At 43.9% G+C, this 19,153-nt stretch overlaps 1 long non-coding RNA gene across 1 annotated transcript; it reads right to left on the reverse strand.

Annotated features, from left to right (window-relative positions):
- Positions 1-342: 342 nt before the first annotated feature.
- Positions 343-18,338, reverse strand: LOC309621671. Its single transcript, XR_014240142.1, has 3 exons — positions 14,581-18,338; positions 11,211-12,289; positions 343-9,990 (listed from the first exon to the last, which is right to left on the reverse strand). It is a non-coding gene; the product is annotated as an uncharacterized lncRNA (long non-coding RNA).
- Positions 18,339-19,153: the final 815 nt, after the last annotated feature.

Consider the following 19,153-nt stretch of genomic DNA (forward strand, 5'->3'; position numbering starts at 1 on the left):
TAAAATGACATAGCTTCATTTATTTATTTGACCTTGTTGGACATTTAATTTAGAGGGATACCTTGTTTTATTGTGCTTTGCTTTATTGAGCTTCACAGATACTTCTTTTTTTATTTTTACAAATTAAAAGTTTTTGGCAACCCTGCATCAAACAAGTTTATCAATGTCATTTTTCCATGTCATTATCAATGTCATTTGCTCATGTCTCTGTGTCACATTTTGGTAATTCTCACAGTATTTCAAACTTTTTCATTATTGTATTTGTTATGGTGATCTGTGATCAGTGATCTTTGATATTACTATTGCAAGAAGATTGCAATAGTAAAGGCTCGCTTTACTCGCTAAAGGCTCAGATGATGGTTAGAATTTTTTAGCAATAAGGTATTTTTCAATTAAGGTATGTACATTTTTTTAAGACAGTGCTGTTGTATACATAATAGACTACAATATAGTATAAACATAACTTTTATATGCACTGAGAAACCAAAAAATTCATGTGACTCACTTTATTGCGATATTTGCTTTACTGTGGTGGTCTGGAACCGAACCTGCAATGTCTCTGAGGTGTACCTAGATTTCCAACTTTTAACAAAGATAAACAACTCTGCAATAATCCTCTTTCTAACTAAAGTTTTCTCATAGCCATGACCGTTTCCTAGAAAAAAATTCTTAGGTGAAGAAAAGTTATGTCATAGACATATGCTATTTAAATTCATTTGCTTTATATAGCCACATTGACCTCTAAAAATTTTGTGCTAATTTATATTTCTTCCGCAATCTATAAAAGTGCCCATTTCTGAACTCCCTCATAGTACTATATATTTTCCTCTTCTAAATTTTTTCTTTTTGAGAGGAGAAAGATCATATCTGTTATTTTAGCTTATATTAGTATGATTACCAGTAAAGTCAATTTTTTTCAAATGTTTATTCACTAATTGTGTTGTTTTGTGAATTTGCTGTTTGTGTCTTTTACATATTTTAGGAATATTTTCATTTTCTTATTGATTAGTAGGAATTCTTTAGTAAGGCTAGTAATCTTTTGTCATTCAATTATGTTGCAAAGGTCTAGGTCATTTATATTTCTGAAACCTAAACAGGGGAAGAGGACAATGAATGACTTTGACTGTTACTTGAATTGGGAAGGGGAGTGTGGTAGGAAGTCGAGGGGTCATGATGTTTTGAAGTGGTGCTCATCTCTGACATTGAAATCCTAACTGGAAAGGGCAGTAAATAAACCAGATCAGAGCTGATGGCTGGGTGAATTGGGAGAGGTTGTCCAAAGACCTACAGAAGGCCTTGAATGCTGACAATAATCTTGTCCTTTCATAGAACTGGAGTCTTTAAGTCAATACCTTGGGGTCTGATTATTCAAATAATTTTAGATCCACAAATAGCTGTCATTGGTTGATAAGACCACAGGACTTCAACATTGTTCTTGTTTCTTATGTCAGTAGTTTCTTCCTTCTGTAATGGTTCCCTTTCTGCTTATTCACATGGTACAACATTCCTTATAGCACTTGTAAGCATATTGTATATTAAAAACAATATATTCTGTAATTATCACGGCATTTTGCAGAAATGCATAAGAACAGCCATGCACATACTAGGCCCTTAATAAGTGAGTATCTGTCAAACTGAATGAAATGAAACTTCTCAAAATATCACAAAGCTACAAATTCTGATATGAAATAGCAAGTTTTACCTTAAAAACTTGTTTCAGAATGTAAGCAAAATGTGTCAGTAATTGACTTTCCTTTTAGAATGTGTTCAAAGAAATTACGGCATGCCTTACCTTTTTTCTTAGATTGGTAAGGGACCAAACTCAGCAAGTTCGGCGGCTACGGGTAGAAATGGATTTCCATTTTCTGCTACAGTGGCAGGCAGTATCGAAAGTGTTCACCTTTCTTTTAGTTCTATGAAGTTAAGTGCTTTAACTTACCTGGATATTTGCATAACACACATTGTCCTGGGTTTGTTTGAGGGATTCTAAAGTAAATAGTTTTTTGGCTTTCAAACTTACGTGGCACTACAGGAGTGGAAATTAGGGTTGGCTCAGGAGATGGATTAGACTAGGTATTATAAATACCCGAATGTGCCCCCAGATTAGGGTCTGGCTCTTATAGACTCCAAGACTTTCCAATTAAAGCTGGAATACTATGCTGAATTATGTTGCTTTCCATTGCTGCAGCTGCTCTTTGCCAAGCCATAGTCTATGACAAATTTTTGCCTGTTCTCAAGTGAATGAGAGTAGCCAAGACTTATATAGCACGCTTTTTCATATGTTTGGCACCAGGCACCATTTTTCATATTAACTCACTCAATCCTGATAACAAATCTATAAGATAAGTTGTATGAGGACAATGATAGTTTCTGTAACAAAGAAACCCTAACATTTTACTTGCTTAATCCAAAAGAAGGTTATTTCTCATCCCATGAAACTCCTCTGCAGGTGTTTGGTAGGAGGTTCAGGGACCCAAACTCCTTTCATCTTGTAGCTTTCTGATACCCTAAGAGCCCCAAAGTCCTTCTCTTCCAGCCAGCAACTGGAAAACAAAAAAAGGAGGATTTTTCATTTTCCGTTGGTGAGACTGGAAAGCAGTGCACATCTTCTGCTATGACATTTGGCAGAATTCAGACACATGGCCTCATCTAACTGCAAGTGTTTAAGAAATATGGTCTGGCTGTGTTTCCAGGTAAAACAGGAAATAGTTTTGGTGAACTGTTTATCTGCTACAGTTTGCCCTTTGACTACCAAATAACGTCACTCACCTAACCCTTCTTCCCACACAGATGAAACACTCATCCCCTCCCCAAAGGAGACAACCCAATGTCCTTTACAGTTATCACATTCAGCTAAAAATCCAGGATTTCTGGGCGATATGTGGCTTTTTCCATCAAGATTGGGGTGTTCACCTCATTGTCCACTGACCTCTGAATTGAAAGGACAAGCTGCCATCTCTACTCCATTCATACCCAATATAAGGTGTTGGGCAAGGATGGGATAAAGTGATTCACATGCCCATTTGGAAAGGGAAGAATGGAGACACGCAGCACACATACCTGGCGATGGTGGAGTCCTGATATGACGACATTATGTGATGACCCTGTCCTAGGAGTAGGAGTAAGTTCCTTGGCTGCACCCTTCTTATTGCGCCCTGATTTGTCCCTCCAGGAAGAGTTTCCTGTCCTTTGCTCTCTGTGGTCCGCCTCTGCGCTCTGGAAGGCTCTTCCTTAACTGTTATCCTCCGCGGCCACCTAGGAGCCTGTGGGGCACTGGGGAGCGCATCCTCTTAGAGGGCTGCACAGCTTTTGAAGCCCACTTCCTCCTTGAGCAAGTTTGGAGACTCAAGGTTTGGTTCCAGGTTCTAACTGTCAAAGGGCTTTAAATCTAAGCTCATTTTTTCTTTGGCAATATAATTCCCTAAAAACTTAGAAAGCTCTAATCTTTGCTTCTCAACAATTCCATGAGCGGAGGTTCATACCCAAAGTTTTCTCCTATACCTAATTTTCAAGTTTCGTCTGTTTATTTGCTTTCTCATGCATGCCTCTCTCTTGAGTGCCTGTCTTGAGAGCATCTGAAATAATAGGCAAATGGGAAAATCACATTCTTACTCAGATCTTTGTTAGTAGGTCTGAATCAGAAAGGGCCTTTGCCTCTCAAATAATCTTACCATGTGGGATCCAGAAGTAGTAGTAGGCTTTTATAAACCTTGCGATCCTGTGTTTCTGGATTCTCAAGCCTCTTTTACTTCTTTTGAAAACCAGCCAATATTTCCTGAACTCACCTCTTTCCTGTAATTCCTTGCTAAGAGCAGAGTCGTGCAAGTAGCTGCCTCCTTAATCTTGGGCCCTAGGTGCCTCACTCACCTCACCCTAGTCCCCGCCCTGGGAAGGGTCGACACACCCTATTACTCTGACTCTTCCTAACCGCCTCCCCTGAAACTAAAGGCTCAGTAGGCATGCTGTCTGCCACTGAAGACAACAGTTTTACCAGATGTTTTGCCACTTTATAAAAACAAGTCTCCTTCTTTCCAGCATTTTATGTCACTTTCCTCACCAATTACCACTGAACTGCTAAGCCAGTGCCATATTATTTTAGGTTTTTGTTATGGCAGTATGCCACTTCTAGTTGCCAATTGTGCATTGGTTGGCGTAACTAGATGCTATAACAAACACTGGAATTTCAGTAGCTTAATCCAATGAAAGTTATTTCTTCTCACAGTCAAGCCGGTGTAGGCACCCTCTACATGGTGCTTCAGGCTCTCAGGCTACTGCCACTTGGAGTCCTGCCATGCCCTGGGGGCACACAGTCCTTTGCTTCCAGTCAGTAGATCAGTAAAGACACAGAGGATGGGAGGGTTTTTTTTTTTTTAATTAATTAATTAATTTATTTATTTTTGGCTGTGTTGGGTCTTCATTTCTGTGTGAGGGCTTTCTCTTGTTGTGGCAAGCGGGGGCCACTCTTCATCGCGGTGTGCGGGCCTCTCGTTATCGCGGCCTCTCTTCTTGCGGAGCACAGGCTCCAGACGCGCAGGCTCAGTAGTTGTGGCTCACGGGCCTAGTTGCTCCGCGGCATGTGGGATCTTCCCAGACCAGGGCTCGAACCCGTGTCCCCTGCATTGGCAGGCAGATTCTTAACCACTGCGCCACCAGGGAAGCCCGGATGGGAGGGTTTTAATGGCCAGTCCTGGAAGTGACACTCATCACTTCTGTTCACATTCCACTGGACATAGCTCAGTCACGTCCACATCTAACACAGAGGTGGCTGAGGGATATAATCTAGCCATGGGCTCAGTGAGAAGGACCGGGCTTTGGTGAACACATGACCGCCTCTTTGACAAACACATACAACACCAAGAAAACTGAGCCACAAACCAGGGAGTCCTTTGTATCTTCATAGCATGAGGGTCTCCATAAGGTACAGATGTGTCCTTACAGAGGTCTAAGTGCTTGATCACATCTGAGAGTGAGAGTAAGATGTTTTTTTTGTGGGTTTTTTTAATTTTATTTTTTTAATGGTAGGTCACTGCAACCATTTCCTGGGGGCAATTTCTATAAGGGTAGAGTCAAACCTAGCGTAAACTCGACATGTACCTCCTGCCTCCACTTTTCATCTCTGCAGATAACCCAAGGATTCCTTGCCCCCACCCCCCGCCCACTGATGTGTCTGGCGCCAGGGAGCTGGTGCTGATAGACCACAGGGAAGGAGTGTCAGGATGCGAGGCGTTTCCGGCTTTGTCAGACTAAGGGGTTGGGCAGCCATTCCTTCAGAAATGTTGAGTGGTGGTGGTTTCCCCCATAGCAGGACTTGAGTGCATATGTAGCTTTGGGGGGAGTGATCCAGAAGGCACACTGAAGGAAGTAGGGGAGGTAGGTCAGAGAAGAGAGAAAACCCAAAAGTAGGTTACTGTCAGGGGCAACTTAATCCCAGTGGGGACCTTCTGAGAAACAAGGTGGAACATGCTTCAGAACTGTCCCTCTGGAAGTCAAGGAGGCTGGGGCATCTCCCCAACAACCCCCATCTGTGTTGGTTGATGGTTGGCCCCAGGAGCATCAAGCACCCTCTCCCCAACCTATGGGTTGTGTTTACAAATAGCCTAGCAAGCTCCTGTTGACAGGCATAGAAGAAGACATCCGTAGGCACTTGAGATGGGAAGCTGTCAGCTGGTCCAGGAGCTGTCCACAGCTGCCGGGAAACTCGGGTGGCCCAGGGAAGCTGGGGTACCTGCTACAGGTGTGAAGAGGCACAAGGAGTGAGAAATAAGGACCCAGACATATCACAGCCTCTCAAAACCCACCTAGCGGACCTCAAATATTGTACCTCTCCTCTGGGTGGGACCAAACTCTGCCTTCCTCATGTACAAACTAGTATTAGCAGCCAGCATTGACTGAACATTCATCCTGTGCCAGGAACTGTAATAAGGGCTTGACATAAATTATCTCACTGAATATTCATTGACCGTCTTCCATGTTCCATGGGAGAAGCAAGAGGCAAGTAAGACTTACTCCCTGCCCTTAATTTAAACTCTGGCAGGAAGGATAAGGTGAATCCAGGATTTTACACAGCACAGGCTGTAATGGGGGCAGAAGGGTTACAAATAATGATGAGATCTCTGGAGCATGAATCTAACTTCTGAATGGTGGAAGTTGGAAGGAAGGTGGAACTTCCTTGAGGAAGAAGGAGGCATTTGAACCTACTCTGGAAGGATGGGCATATTAGGGGAAGTACATTTGTGGACAGAGCTATGGAGTGTTTGGGAAGGTGGAGGGGAGGGAGACAGGACAGAAGGTGAAAGGAGGACAAGATGGGCGTTGCCAGGAAGCTGTCACAATATGATCATACCCAGGAGTGAGACAAATCCGTAATCCAGACGTGATGCCAAGGTTGAAGGAAGCCAGATCAAGCATTAAACTGATGGATGGAGAAAGTATCTAGTGGAAAGCATGTGGGAGAGAAGTTTGGGGGAGGAGTGAGGTACAGGGGCATGGAGGCAATGATTCATTCAGGAACAGTGCCGTGATTGCTAAGAGTCTGTAGCAATCCATTCAATTGCTCAGTGTATACCCCTCATTCATTGTTTTCAGGCATTCAGCAAATATTTATTAAACACCCACGATGTTTCAGATACCCATTTATATAATGGGAATATAGTAGAGTAAAAACCTCTGACTTCATGGAGAAGACACAGACAATATCATATAAGGAAAATACCTAGTATGTCAGATGATAAGTGGTATGGAGAAAACTAAGTGGCGGGGAGGGGGTGGACAGGAGTGCTGTGTGGGGAGAGAGGTTGGTATTTGAAAGAGGGTGGTCAGGGATGGTCTCCACTGAGAGAGAGACCCTTGAGCAAAGACCTGAAGGAGTGAGGGAGTGAGCACTCCACGAAGAAAGAGTGCAATGGCAAAGACCCCAGATGGGAACATGGCTTGCACGGTCTGGAAACAGTAGGGAGAACAAGCATGGCTGGAGCAGAGTGAGTGAAGTGCATGATAGTTGGTGTTGAGGTCAGAGACCAGACGGTGAAGGTCAGTGGTTTTCAGTGGGGTGGTACCATCTCATAGTGAATGTTTTTTGGAATTCATGGAGATGTTTTTGACTTCCAGTGTAGTTGTACCTGAATGTTAAAATACATATTTTCTTATGGATTACCTTCTCTTAATTTGTACCTTATTATTTATTTATATTGAGATATAGTTGACCTACAATATTATGTTAGTTTCAGGTGTACTACTTGGTGATTAGATATTTGCATACATTGTGAAATGCTCTCCATGATAAGTCTAGTAACCATACGAAGTCTAGTAACCCCATACAAAGCTGTTACAATATTATTGACCATATTCCTTATGGTGTATATTACATTCTCAAGGCTTATTTATTTTATAACTGGAGGTTTGTACCTGTTAATCCCCTTTACCTATTTAGCTCTCACCCCTTCCCTCTGGCAACCACCAATTTTTTCTCTGTATCTATGAGTCTGTTTTTGTTTTGTTTTGTTTTTTAGATTCCACTTATAAGTGAGACCATATGTTATTTGTCTTTTTCTGGCTGCCTTATTTCACTTAGCGTAATACCCTCTAGTTACATCCATGTTATTGCAAATGGCAAGATTTTTTATGTCTGAGTAATATTTCATTTTGTGTGTGCGTGTGTGTGTGTGTGTGTGTGTAAAATGTCAAGTCAAAATGGAATAAAAGTTCATCCTTGGGTGTAACCATAAAATTATTAGAATAACTGTTCTGATTTTAGACAGGGGTTTCTTTTAGTCCACCCTAAATTTTCTTATAAGACTGTAGCATCTCCAGGTCAAACAGTACATATGTTTAATCTCTGAATATATAGAGCCTAACATCTAGGAGGTATTTGTAGAACGAGTATTTGTTAAATGAATACATTTTAATGTATTTGTTTAGAATATTTTTTATTCAGTATATTTTTATGGTGGTATAATCACATTATCCATTTCACTTACTTCCTAATTTTTACTTACTATTTTATAATAATTATATATATATATTCTTCATTAACTATCATTTTTATGACTGCATAATAATTGATTATATGGATGAACCATAGTTCCATTATCTATTTCCTCAGTATTCAACATTTAAGATTCTTTCAATCTATCAAAATAATAAGACATCAATGAACATTTTTTCTTAATGTGGCTCTTTAACTGTTTTAGATTATTCCAGTCAGGTGGTAAGATTTCTTGATCAAAGGTTATGGTAGATATTAATAATATTTACCAATATCTGTTTCTCTTCTCCTTTTGGGCATGTGGGAAACCTCATTTCTTAGCCTTTTTGCTGTTGAGTAGGGCTGTGTGACTAGTTTTGGCCAATGAAATGTGAAGGGAAGTGACATGTAAATACTACCTCTCTCCCAATCTGGGGTAGGTTTGTTGAATGAGCAAGATGTCAAATTTGTTATGGTAATCTACTAGGATTGCAGAGTTACTTTGTTACCACAGCTAACCTAGTTTATCCTGACCAATACATAGACTTTGAACCTTATTATGGATTAGAGTATATATTGGAAAATTGCACAATGGTTGGTATATAGTAGGTACCCAATAAATATCTTGTAAATAAATCAGTGAGGCTGGTTGCTAATAATACATGAAAATACCAGTTCCATTGCTTTATCAACAGCAGTGAATTTATTATTTGATTGTTCTTGCCAATTTAATAGGCAAAAATATTATCTTGGCCAACAAGAAATTGGCCAATTTCTTTGCTTATTGGAAAGGTTGAACATTTTTTCATCTGTTGTTAGCCGTTTCCTCTTTTATGCCTTATTTGTTCAAAATCTTTCACTCATTTTCAATAACTATTCATTGAATGCCTTCACTGATCTAGATATTGGGGCTATCGTGGTGAATAACCTTGCTATCATAGAACTTTTATTCTAGGAGGGGAGAAAAATGACATATAAACATATGCTTAAATATTTTAGATAATGGTAAGTGCTATGAAAAATAAAGCAAGGTCAGTGGCTTAAAGAAAGACTAGGTATGTTTTCACACAGGGTGGTCATATAGCACCTTTCTGATAATATCACTTTTGAACAAAGGGAATGAACTAAGAAGATACTGGGAAGAGGGATGTTGCAGGCTTTGGGAATAGCACATACAAAAGCCTTAAGGCAGGGGCATACCTGTTATTTTGAAGATGCAGCAAGAAGCCAGTCTGGCTGAAGCAGAGTGAGCGAAGGGAGAATAGTAGGAGATGAGATTGAAGAGGTAACAAGCTGGAAGATGTAGGGTCACCTAGGCAATTGTTATGCCTTTTGACTTTTCTTTGGAGTGATATGGGAACCACTGGAGGATTTTGAGCTGAGGAGTGACATGATACAACTTACTATTTTAAAAAGATTACTCTGGCTTCTCTGTGGATGAGGTGATGGCGGCAGGGGCAAGTAAGAGGAAACCAAGTAGGAGCCCATTGCAATATTTTGATGGAAGATGATGATAACTTAGCCTGGGGTGACACCGTGGATAAAGTGAGAAGGGGTCAGATTCCAGATATATTTTGTAGTAGAGCTAATAGGGTTTGATATTTGATTGGAAATGGGCCTGGGTGAGGGAAATGAAGGAGTCAAGAATGATTCCAAGGTTCTGACTTGAGCAAATAGAAGAATGCAGTTGCCATTTACTTTATCGCTCTCATGAACCATATTTGGTATTTTTAATGACTTCAGAAAAAGTCATGTCAGAAATCAAAGGAACAGTGTACTGGGGTGGGACGTGGTGCTTGCTTCCCAGATGCAGGGGTAGGTTGATTGAAAGCAATCATGGTCTGAGTTGGATGCCTGCAGCAGTGCAGGGGCTCTCACCTTCTCTGGCTCACCTTGCCACGTCCTTCTCACTTCTGGAAACATGACCTCCCACGTGGCTGTCTCTGACGGTGGCATCAGGGATTCAGTGACATGCAGGTGTGCAAGCTGCTAAGGTGAAGAACTGCAAGAAGGTGGTGCTCTTCTGCCTGAGTGAGGACAGAAAGATCCTCTGGGAGGAGGGCCAGGGGATCCTGGTAGGTGATGTGGGCCAGGCTGACGATGACCCCTTGCCAGCTTTGTCAGGGCACCACCGGAGAAGGACTGCCGCTATACCCTCTATGACGTAAACTAGGAGACCGAGGAGAGTGAAAAGAGGACCTGGTAGTGATCTTCTGGACCCCTGAGTCTGTACTCCTTAAGAGCAGAATGATCTATGCCAGCTCCAAGGACCCCATCGAGAAGGAGCTGCAGGGTATCGAGCGTGAATACAAGCACGCTGGTAGGAGGAAGTCAAGGACCGCTGTGCCCTGGCAGAGAAGCAGCGGGGTTGGGGGTGGCGGGACAGTGCTGCTTCTCCCTGGAGGACAGCCTTTGTGAGAACCCTGGCCCCCTGCCTGGAGCATCTGGCAGCCCCAGACCTACCCACTGGGGTTTCAGGCTACCCCCCTTCCTGACCCGAGGGATTTGGGGGATTCCAGCAGGGGGAGGGCAGTCTCTTCACTCAGCTGCAAACAGCCCCGCACCTCATGGAACTTCCTCCTCCCTCCATCCCTGGTGGTCTGGCCTTCCTAAACCACTTTTGATCTTCTGATTCCTCTTGAGTTGAAGCAAACCAAGTGCCTCCACAGCACTGCAGTTCAGGGAGGGTCTGTATTTTTTCAGCGACACCCCCAACTCCCCACTTGTTCCTCCCCCTTCCCATACTGCAAACCTCTAACCACAGTAGTGATGCTGTGCTTGTCTGTTTAGTCCTGTGTATAAAGGGAAAGTTGAAGAGATGATCCCTCCCCTTTTCCCATGTTTGCAGCCACTCCTGGAAGCAGGACCTGCAAGGGAACTTCAACTAAAATGCACACGGGTGCACAAGTGGGCACACACACACACACACACACACGCAACAATTTTTAAAAAGATCGTGGTCTGCTTATTGCCCGTGGCCACAGTGATTGGTTCAGTGTTGGGCATATGACCTTAGATGATCCAATCAGAGGCCCAGGACTTTCATTTAATAATTTGGGACAGCTGTTCCTGCTGGAAATGAACAAGGAAGCAAGCTTGGCTCCCTGAGGCTTCCAGTAGTCCTCTTGTTCCTTTGATAGGAACCAGCCTTAGAATGAACTTGACATCATGGAAAGCAGAGAAAAGAGATAAAAAGAAAGCTGGGTTTTTTTCTGTGACTTGTTTGAGTCACTATATCCATCCTCACCTGAAATCTTTCCAGAGATGTTCAGTTACACAAGCCAACAAACTCCCCTTTCTTGTGTACATCATTTTGGGCCACCAAGCACCTCCTGACTGATACGAGCGGCTTTCCATGCAAATGCTGTCCACAGTTCTCAGGCAGAATGCTCTCACCACCTGGGATCTCAGAACACAGGAAATAGTCACCCCAGAAAATCTGCAAACCATTTGAGGCTTAGGATCAGAGAGTTACATCATGTTCTGAGGAGGAAAGGCCACCTTCAGAGCATACGCTGTCCAAAATCCTGGAGGAATGGATCCCAGGAACTGTCAGAGCAGCAAACATCACCTGGCATCAGATGATCTCAGCTCCTCCCTGAGCGGTGAGGGCCAGGCGTTCCTCCTGAAACAGAGGGTCTTTGGCAGCTTGCTTCTGGATACTGATGTGTTTACGGTCATAGTCACCAATTGCCGGAAGCAATGGGTGGAAACTGATTCTGAATGGGGAGTCTCCATGAATACCAACATCCTGCTTCAACATTTGTTTCTGAAAATCTTTTACCAATTTGTGCTCCTTTCAAGACAGTTTAGGTTCACGATGAGCAGGACAGGCTGTAAGGTCAGGCTGCCTGGGCTTCCCTCCTTCCTCCCCCAGGGCTGGTGAACCCAAAAGGGGTCTCAAGGCTGAGCTCAGCTGGCAGATAGGGGCCCCACTTTCCAGTCTCAGTAAATCCTCTGCACAGGGTACTAGCTTGAGATCTTAGAGGACTGCTGTATGGTGGGCTTCCTGGAATCTGTTCCCCACAATTGTCTTGTTCATCATCAAGTTTGAGAGGAATTCCAGTCTAGTGACCAAAAGCATCAATAGCCTGTAGCCAGACTGCTGGAGTTTGCATCTTAGATCCACCGCTAAGGACTGCAAATCACTTAACCTCTCCATGCCTCAGCTTCCTCCTCTGTCAAATGGAGATAATAAAAAACTCTCTCTGGGACTTCCCTGGCGGTCCAGTGGTTAAGACTCTGTGCTCCCAGAGCAGGGGGCACGGGTTCGATCCTTGGTCGGGGAACGAAGATACCGCATGCTGCGTGGCTGCATGGCGTGGTCTAAAAAAACCCAACAAACAAACAAACAAACAAACAACTACCTCTGGCTCCTAGAGTTACTTGGAGGAGAAATTAGGTATTACAGGCAGTCTTAGAACAGTGCCTGGCATCCATGAATAATAGCTATTAGGTTGCTTGTAACTTGCCAGTAAGTAATGATGCAGAGACACCAAAGCAAAATGAGTTGGGAGAGAAAAAACAGAAATGCATATAGGAAGCAGAGAGTACCGTTGAATGTCTGACAAAAGAGAGAATGGTTGACGTGCCTTTCTCGACAAGGTTCAATCTTCTCTCTCCAGCCAGGGTGGAGTCTCTGGGCTGGAACCAACAAGACGGAAGGGGAAGCCCAGCCACCTCCTTCCTGTTGCCGCTATAGCCTTTGTGGCCAGCAGCCTGTGTGGCTTTTCTTTTATGCTGCGTTAATCCTCCTCCTAATCATAACTACCATTCCTCACTTTAAAGTTTCATTTTAAGTTTGCAGAGCCCTTTCACACCTCTCTTTATTCCCCTTCCAAAATGAGGCTCAAAACAGAATCAGGTAGAATCTATTGTTTTCCCATTTCACAGATGGGGAGAACAGGGCTTGGGCTTGCCATACAGCTTCAGTAATATTTAAAACATTGCAAATATCGTGGATTCTCCCCCCCATATATATATGTATAGTATATATATACCATATATATAGTCTCAGGGCCCCTTTATTGTGTGTGTGTGTGTGTCTGTGTGTATTTTTTTTTTTTTTTTCTAATTACTGCCCTAGAGTTTCCTAGGGCACGGTTTGCAAACTACACACCTACATGATCTCTCTAGGGGCTGGCTTTTCTGCCCTGATTCTCAGATGGTCAACATAAACATATTTGGTGGATGCCCCCATTGACCTAGAACCTGGGAAATTTATGAAATTTAGTTAAAGGTATACTTTGTATCAAAGTCACAGTCAAATAAAAACAAAGTACTAAACCTCATATCTTAGACCCTAAAAATATTTATAACATTAAACTGGATAAATGGATACCTGTTAGCTGCTCCTCGGCCAAGTTCCCAGAGTACAGACCTCTGCACACACACTTATCCTAAGTATCACAAGTATCTATTTCTGCCAGTGCTTCCTACTCTCGAGTATTACACTGTTTTATTTTTTAAATTTTCTACAATTAAAAACTGTATTGCTATTCTTTCCTTATGTCTTAATAATAATGGGTAACTCATACTGAACATCACATGTGCCAGGTGCTGTCTTTATATGTAGTTCTTAAGAACTTTATATGTATTAAATCATTTACTTCTCACAGCAATCCAGTTAGGTAGCTACTATTATTTTTCTCCTTTTGCAGATGACATCACTGAGGCACAGTGACCTGCCTCTATTAGGTTTAAATTCAGGTAGTTTGGTTTCAGAACCAACACACTTTACTACGCTAGTCTACATGTTCGAGGTAGAATTTTAATAACGCCAGCAAAGCAAAAAGGTGAAAAAAAGTTTAAGTATGATCCTAACACTCAGATATAACTACTTTAACATTTGGTGTATATTAATGATTATAAATCAGGCAGAGGGTGGGGTGGAAGGGAGGGGCATATATCAGAATTATTTGGGGAGCTTTTAAAAAAACGCATATGCTTGAAGTATTCTACCCAAGGGGGAGGGGCAAGCATGAGGATCTGGTGGAAAAAATTAGGTGATACTGAAATAAACAGCCTCCCCTCTTCCCTTCCACGTTCCAAATGTTCCACCTCCATTCCAACTGAAAGCCACTACTGTGTCTTTCCAATCTTTTTTCTATGCATAGCTACATATGTATACACATAAATACACACTTACAAATGACAAATCAAAAACAAATAAATGGGGCTTCCCTGGTGGCGCAGTGGTGAAGAATCCGCCTGCCAATGCAGGGGACACAGGTTCAAGCCCTGGTCCTGGAAGATCCGACATGCTGCAGAGCAACTAAGCTTGTGCGCCATAACTACTGAGCCTGTGCTCTAGAGCCCGCGAGCCGCAACTACTGAGCCTGCGTGCCACAACTACTGAAGCCCGCGTGCCTAGAGCCTGTGCTCCGCAACAAGAGAAGCACCACAATGAAGAGTAGCCCCCGCTCGCCGCAACTAGAGAAAGCCCATGCACAGCAATGAAGACCCAACACAGCCAAAAATAAATAAATAAAAATAAATAAATCTATTAAAAAAAAAACAAGACAAATAAATGGTTGTTAAAAAAAATACCAGGGCAAGCAAGAGATGCTGGCACATAATATGATAACATTCCTAATTACCCTGGATTCTTACTGTACCTTCAGGGCACATCAGTGAGACAAAGTTTCCAGGTTGGAACCTGGTAGGCTTTTCAGCATCAATCGCTCTTCCTGTGAATTTGTTGCTTTGTGATTTGGCAGGTGGAAGTGGCCAAGTTATTTTTCTGCCCAGGTTCTCCCAGTGGCCTTGTACCCTGAGCTGATTTGTGCTTTACCGTCTTCTAGGCGCAGCCCCGTGCCAGGGCGCTGGATAGCTGCCTGGGCTCATAGTATTCCCCGTTCAGGCGAGCTCGAGAGCCTGGGGAGAAGAGACCGGGCAAACCCAGCAGGATGCCGGGTGTGTTCCGGAAGGAGTGAGAACCTGAGCCCTGGAGGGGAGAGCCAGAATGAGGTGCTTCTGGCCTCTGCTCCCGTTAACAGCCCACCGTGACCCTGCTCCCAGGTATTGATTTACTCTCCCGTCCCCCTCAGTGGACTGGGTGCTCCTCATGGGCAGGAAACTGGTCTGATTATTTTGTCTTTCTTCCTCTTTGTATCCTGATTGTCTGGAATGGTGCCTGGAGCAGAGCAGGAACAGCAGCTTCTTGCTGGGATGAATTATAGGCATAACAACAGCCGACTCAGAGGGGCGGCTCTGTGCCTCAAAGGCAGATTAACAAGACAGTTTCCAATCTTCACAACAACTCCTTAGGGGAGAGTCTAGATTCTATTATTCCCCCTATTGTAGAGCTGAGGAAATTAGGCAGAAGGAGTTTGAGTAACTTGCCCAAGGTCACGCAGATAAGTGGCTGGCTGCAGTCAAACCCAGGAGGCTCAGCTCCAGAGTTCAAATTCTTAATCCCTACCCTGTGCTACTTCTCCCATCCCTCCCTCTCCTTCAGTTCATTGGCCAGAGTGATCGCCTAAGGTTTCACTGTATCCTGTCACTCCCCTGATCAAGAACCTTCAAGGCCAGAGTCCTCAGAGTGGTATACAGGCTGTCTACAGTTGTCCCCGGTCACCTGACCACTGCAGAGGCAGTAGGAGTTTGATCCCAACTCTAATTACACGCTGTGTAACCTTGGACGCGTCACTTGACCTCTCCCCATCTCATCTTCCTCAACTGCACAACAAGAGCAGTAATAGTACCGACTTCATGTCACACTTACAAGGGCTTAATAATCACCCGGTGTGGAAACTGCTTAGGACACAGGTTTGCAAACTTTTTCTACAAAGGGCCAGATGGTAAATGTTTTCGGCTTTGTGGGCTGTACGGTCTCTGTCATAACTACTCAGCTCTGCCGCTCTTGTGCAAAAGCAGCCACAGGCAATAGGAAAAAGAGTGTGGCTGGGTGCCAATCAAACCTTATTTATGGACACTGAAATTTGAATTTCAAATAATTTTCATGTGTCATGAAATATCCCTTTTTAAAAATTTCCCCCCATTTAAAAATGTAAAAACTTTTCTTAGCTTAGGGATAGTACAAAAACAGGTGCTGGGCTAGATGTGGTCTGCAGGCTATAGTTTGCTAACTCCTAGTTTGGAACATTGTCTGGTACAGAGAAAGAGCTTAATAAATCCTAGAGAAACAGTATGAAGTAGGGGGACAGAGTAGGAGTTTGTAAGGTGTTGAGTGCTTTGACTTGGTGGGTATGTTTGGATGGAAGAGACGGGCCAAATGTCAGAGACTGAATCAAGGAACCAGCATCTGCTAAGCACCCAGTGTGGCCAGGCACCACTTTCTACATTTCTTCCCATTCCATCCTCACGCTGACCCTGACCTTCCATCCTATTTACAGAGGAGGTGAGTGAGGCTCAGAGAGGTTAGATAACATGCCCAGAGTTGCACAGCTTTTAAGTATTAGAGTCAGGATCTGAACCTAGTTTTTGAAGGATACCAAAGACTCTGCTTTTTCTACTATACCGTCATGTACTGCACACACATTGAGAACGTACAATGTGTAAGGTGCTATGCCAAGTCTGGGAACACAGTGGTGTAAAAGATTTAGCTTTAACCAGATGGAGTGTATAGTGTTGTAGGAGACCAGACATCCAAATAAGCAATTATAACTCAGGGTGAAAACTCCGATGATGAGAACACACAGAAGGGGCTCAGAGTTAAAGACTGTAACCCACATTTGGGAAATCAGAGCGGGCTTCCTGAAGGAAGTGATGTCTAAACTGAGACTGCAGGTCAGCAAGGGAAGACCCAGCGAATAATAACACTAAGCTACAATTTCTTGCCTGCTCAACCAGATTGTCAGTGGGTACCCCCTACCCCTGAGAAGTCTGGTTCTGAGATTCATGGCCCTTGATGGTCCCTTCCCAAGAGGGTCCCTGAGTCTTCTGTCCTCAGGTGTTCTCTGCCTTCACCTCTCTCATCCTGAAATGCTATCATAGTTTTGCCCCACAGCTCCCTGGAGACAAGACTCAGCCCCTTCTCTGTTTTCCTCATTACTTCAAGTATTCCATGGATTTGTAAACCTGATTTAAGATTTTGGTGGATGGAGGCGGGTGTCATGGGGAGGGGTCGCTTCTGGAGCGCAGGGTTTCCGCCCCTCCTCCCCCACCCCACCCCCCACTTCCTCTCTGGAGCTGCAAACAAAATCCTCCCTTTGTCTTGCTGGGAGCGTCCCGCCCACCTCCAGCCCTAAGGATCTCAGTTTTTACTTCTAGCGAAGTATTTTCTCAACAAGCACAGCTCTACCTTCCTAAGAGGAATTCTGATGAATAAAATGCTCTTCTCTCTACATATACATTGTCTCATTTCATCCTCCTAGCAAACCTCCAGCATAGCTATCATTGTCCCCATTTTACAGATGGGGAAACTGAGTAGCCCAAGTGATGACATTGAGAGTTAAGAGCAGGACTGTCTGAATCCAAAATCTCCACTCTATCCTGCTTCTCAATACCACTCTAATTGGATCTGGGGAAGAGAGGGGTTGGGAGGGCGGGCAGGGAAAGTGAGCAGAGTCAGAAACTGGGTCCATAAAAGAATACTGATTTCACCAGAGATGCTAGTTTCCAGTGACTTACACCTCCACAATCTTAGGGTTAATATTTCTTACTCTCGTTTCTTCGGAGCGGGAGAATTGGACCAGATTGGCAAAGTCACAAACAACCCAAACAGACAAGGCTCCTTTATAAGAGGATTAGAATTGCCCTAATAGGTCAAGGTTATCATGCTCGGTTTGGGGAGAGAGGTGCGACCTGGCTGTGGACACCCCAAAACGCTCAGGCCTGGGGCTCATTCCACTGGCTGGGCCTAAGGACACTCCTGAAAGTAGTGCTGTAGTTTTCTGATAAGTGAGCAGATGCGAGGGAGACAAGGAGAAGAGGAAACAGGAAATGAGGAGAGAGGAAAGGAAGTTGAGGAGAGACAATTCTGTATTCAACAAAGCCGTTTTATATTTCAAGTGAATCCTGATATTGAAGCCAGAAACTCTAGAGGCATTCATGCAGGCTGGGGTTTGGGGCCAGCTCTTCCGACAGCTTGGTTCCAAGTCTGGGAAATGAAGTTATTATGAAGCCAGAGTCTCAACATAGGAATCAAGGCCTCATTTTCGGCATCCAGAAGAATCTGGGGACAGAGTTACTAGCAGCGTCTTGGGTGCTGCAAGCTTTGAACCTCGCCCACGTGTGGGTATGTGAGAACCGTGTGCCCAGAGGAAAGCTCGACGTGCCACAAAGAACAGGGAGCCCCGCCTTCAGGAAGCCTTGAGCAAGGAGCAGCAAAAATGTGCTTCCTCTTCCCTCCTCTCTCCAGCCCTGAAGGTCACTGTGGGCTGACAAGCACTTCCCCCACACCCTGTGACTTGAGTCCGGCTCCCCTCGCCCCACCCCTGCCCCCACTGTCCCTCCTCAGCTGAATCGGGCCAGTCTTTAGACCCATCTCTGTCCTGGCTGGGCGGTCTGGTCTTTGCACTTTTGCTCTCAAAGGGAACCAAAGGCCACTATCACAATGGCAGATGCGCGCTGGCCCCAGTAGGTCTGCGTCTGTTTCATGGGGGTAGCAGTGGGTAGTACACTGGGTGGCCTTGGAAAGTAGGAAATCCTCTTCAGCGTCCAGAGCAAAGATGGCTTAGAATAGTGTCTTGTCCGTGGTGACTGCAGTAGAACTATTAAATAGCTATCATTCTTGCCCCCAGCCCAGCTCTGAGGTGTGTGAAAGTGAGCGGGCAAATGAATGAGATAGGGATTGTTGGGGCCTCGCAGGTGAAATATTGGAGAGGATGGGGCAAGTGCGTGTGCAAAGGCCCAGCAGTAGGAATTAGCAAGGTGTCTTTGTAGAAATGTGAGTAGACAAGAAGGAATAGAGTAAAGCATTCACAGTAGCAGGAGCAGGTTACAGACTTTCAGATTATTTAGGGCCCTTGCTTGCCAGCCTAGGGTATTTGAATTTTATCTTGTTGGCAATGGGGAGTTGGCTGATTTGACATCATTTTGCTGTTGTAGATTAAGATTTGGTATTTAACTGAACTCCCACAGTTAAATGTAGGAATACAAAAGTACAAAGTTCAATTTGGTACAAACTTGAACTACTTTGCTTTTGGGCTATGCGTTTTTTCCTTCCTTCCTTCCTTCCTTCCTTCCTTCCTTCCTTCCTTCCTTCCTTCCTTCCTTCCTTCCTTC

Source organism: Balaenoptera borealis, assembly GCF_965194805.1.
Source record: "Balaenoptera borealis genome assembly, contig: HAP1_SCAFFOLD_811, whole genome shotgun sequence".
In the NCBI taxonomy this organism is placed as follows: Eukaryota; Metazoa; Chordata; class Mammalia; order Artiodactyla; family Balaenopteridae; genus Balaenoptera; species Balaenoptera borealis.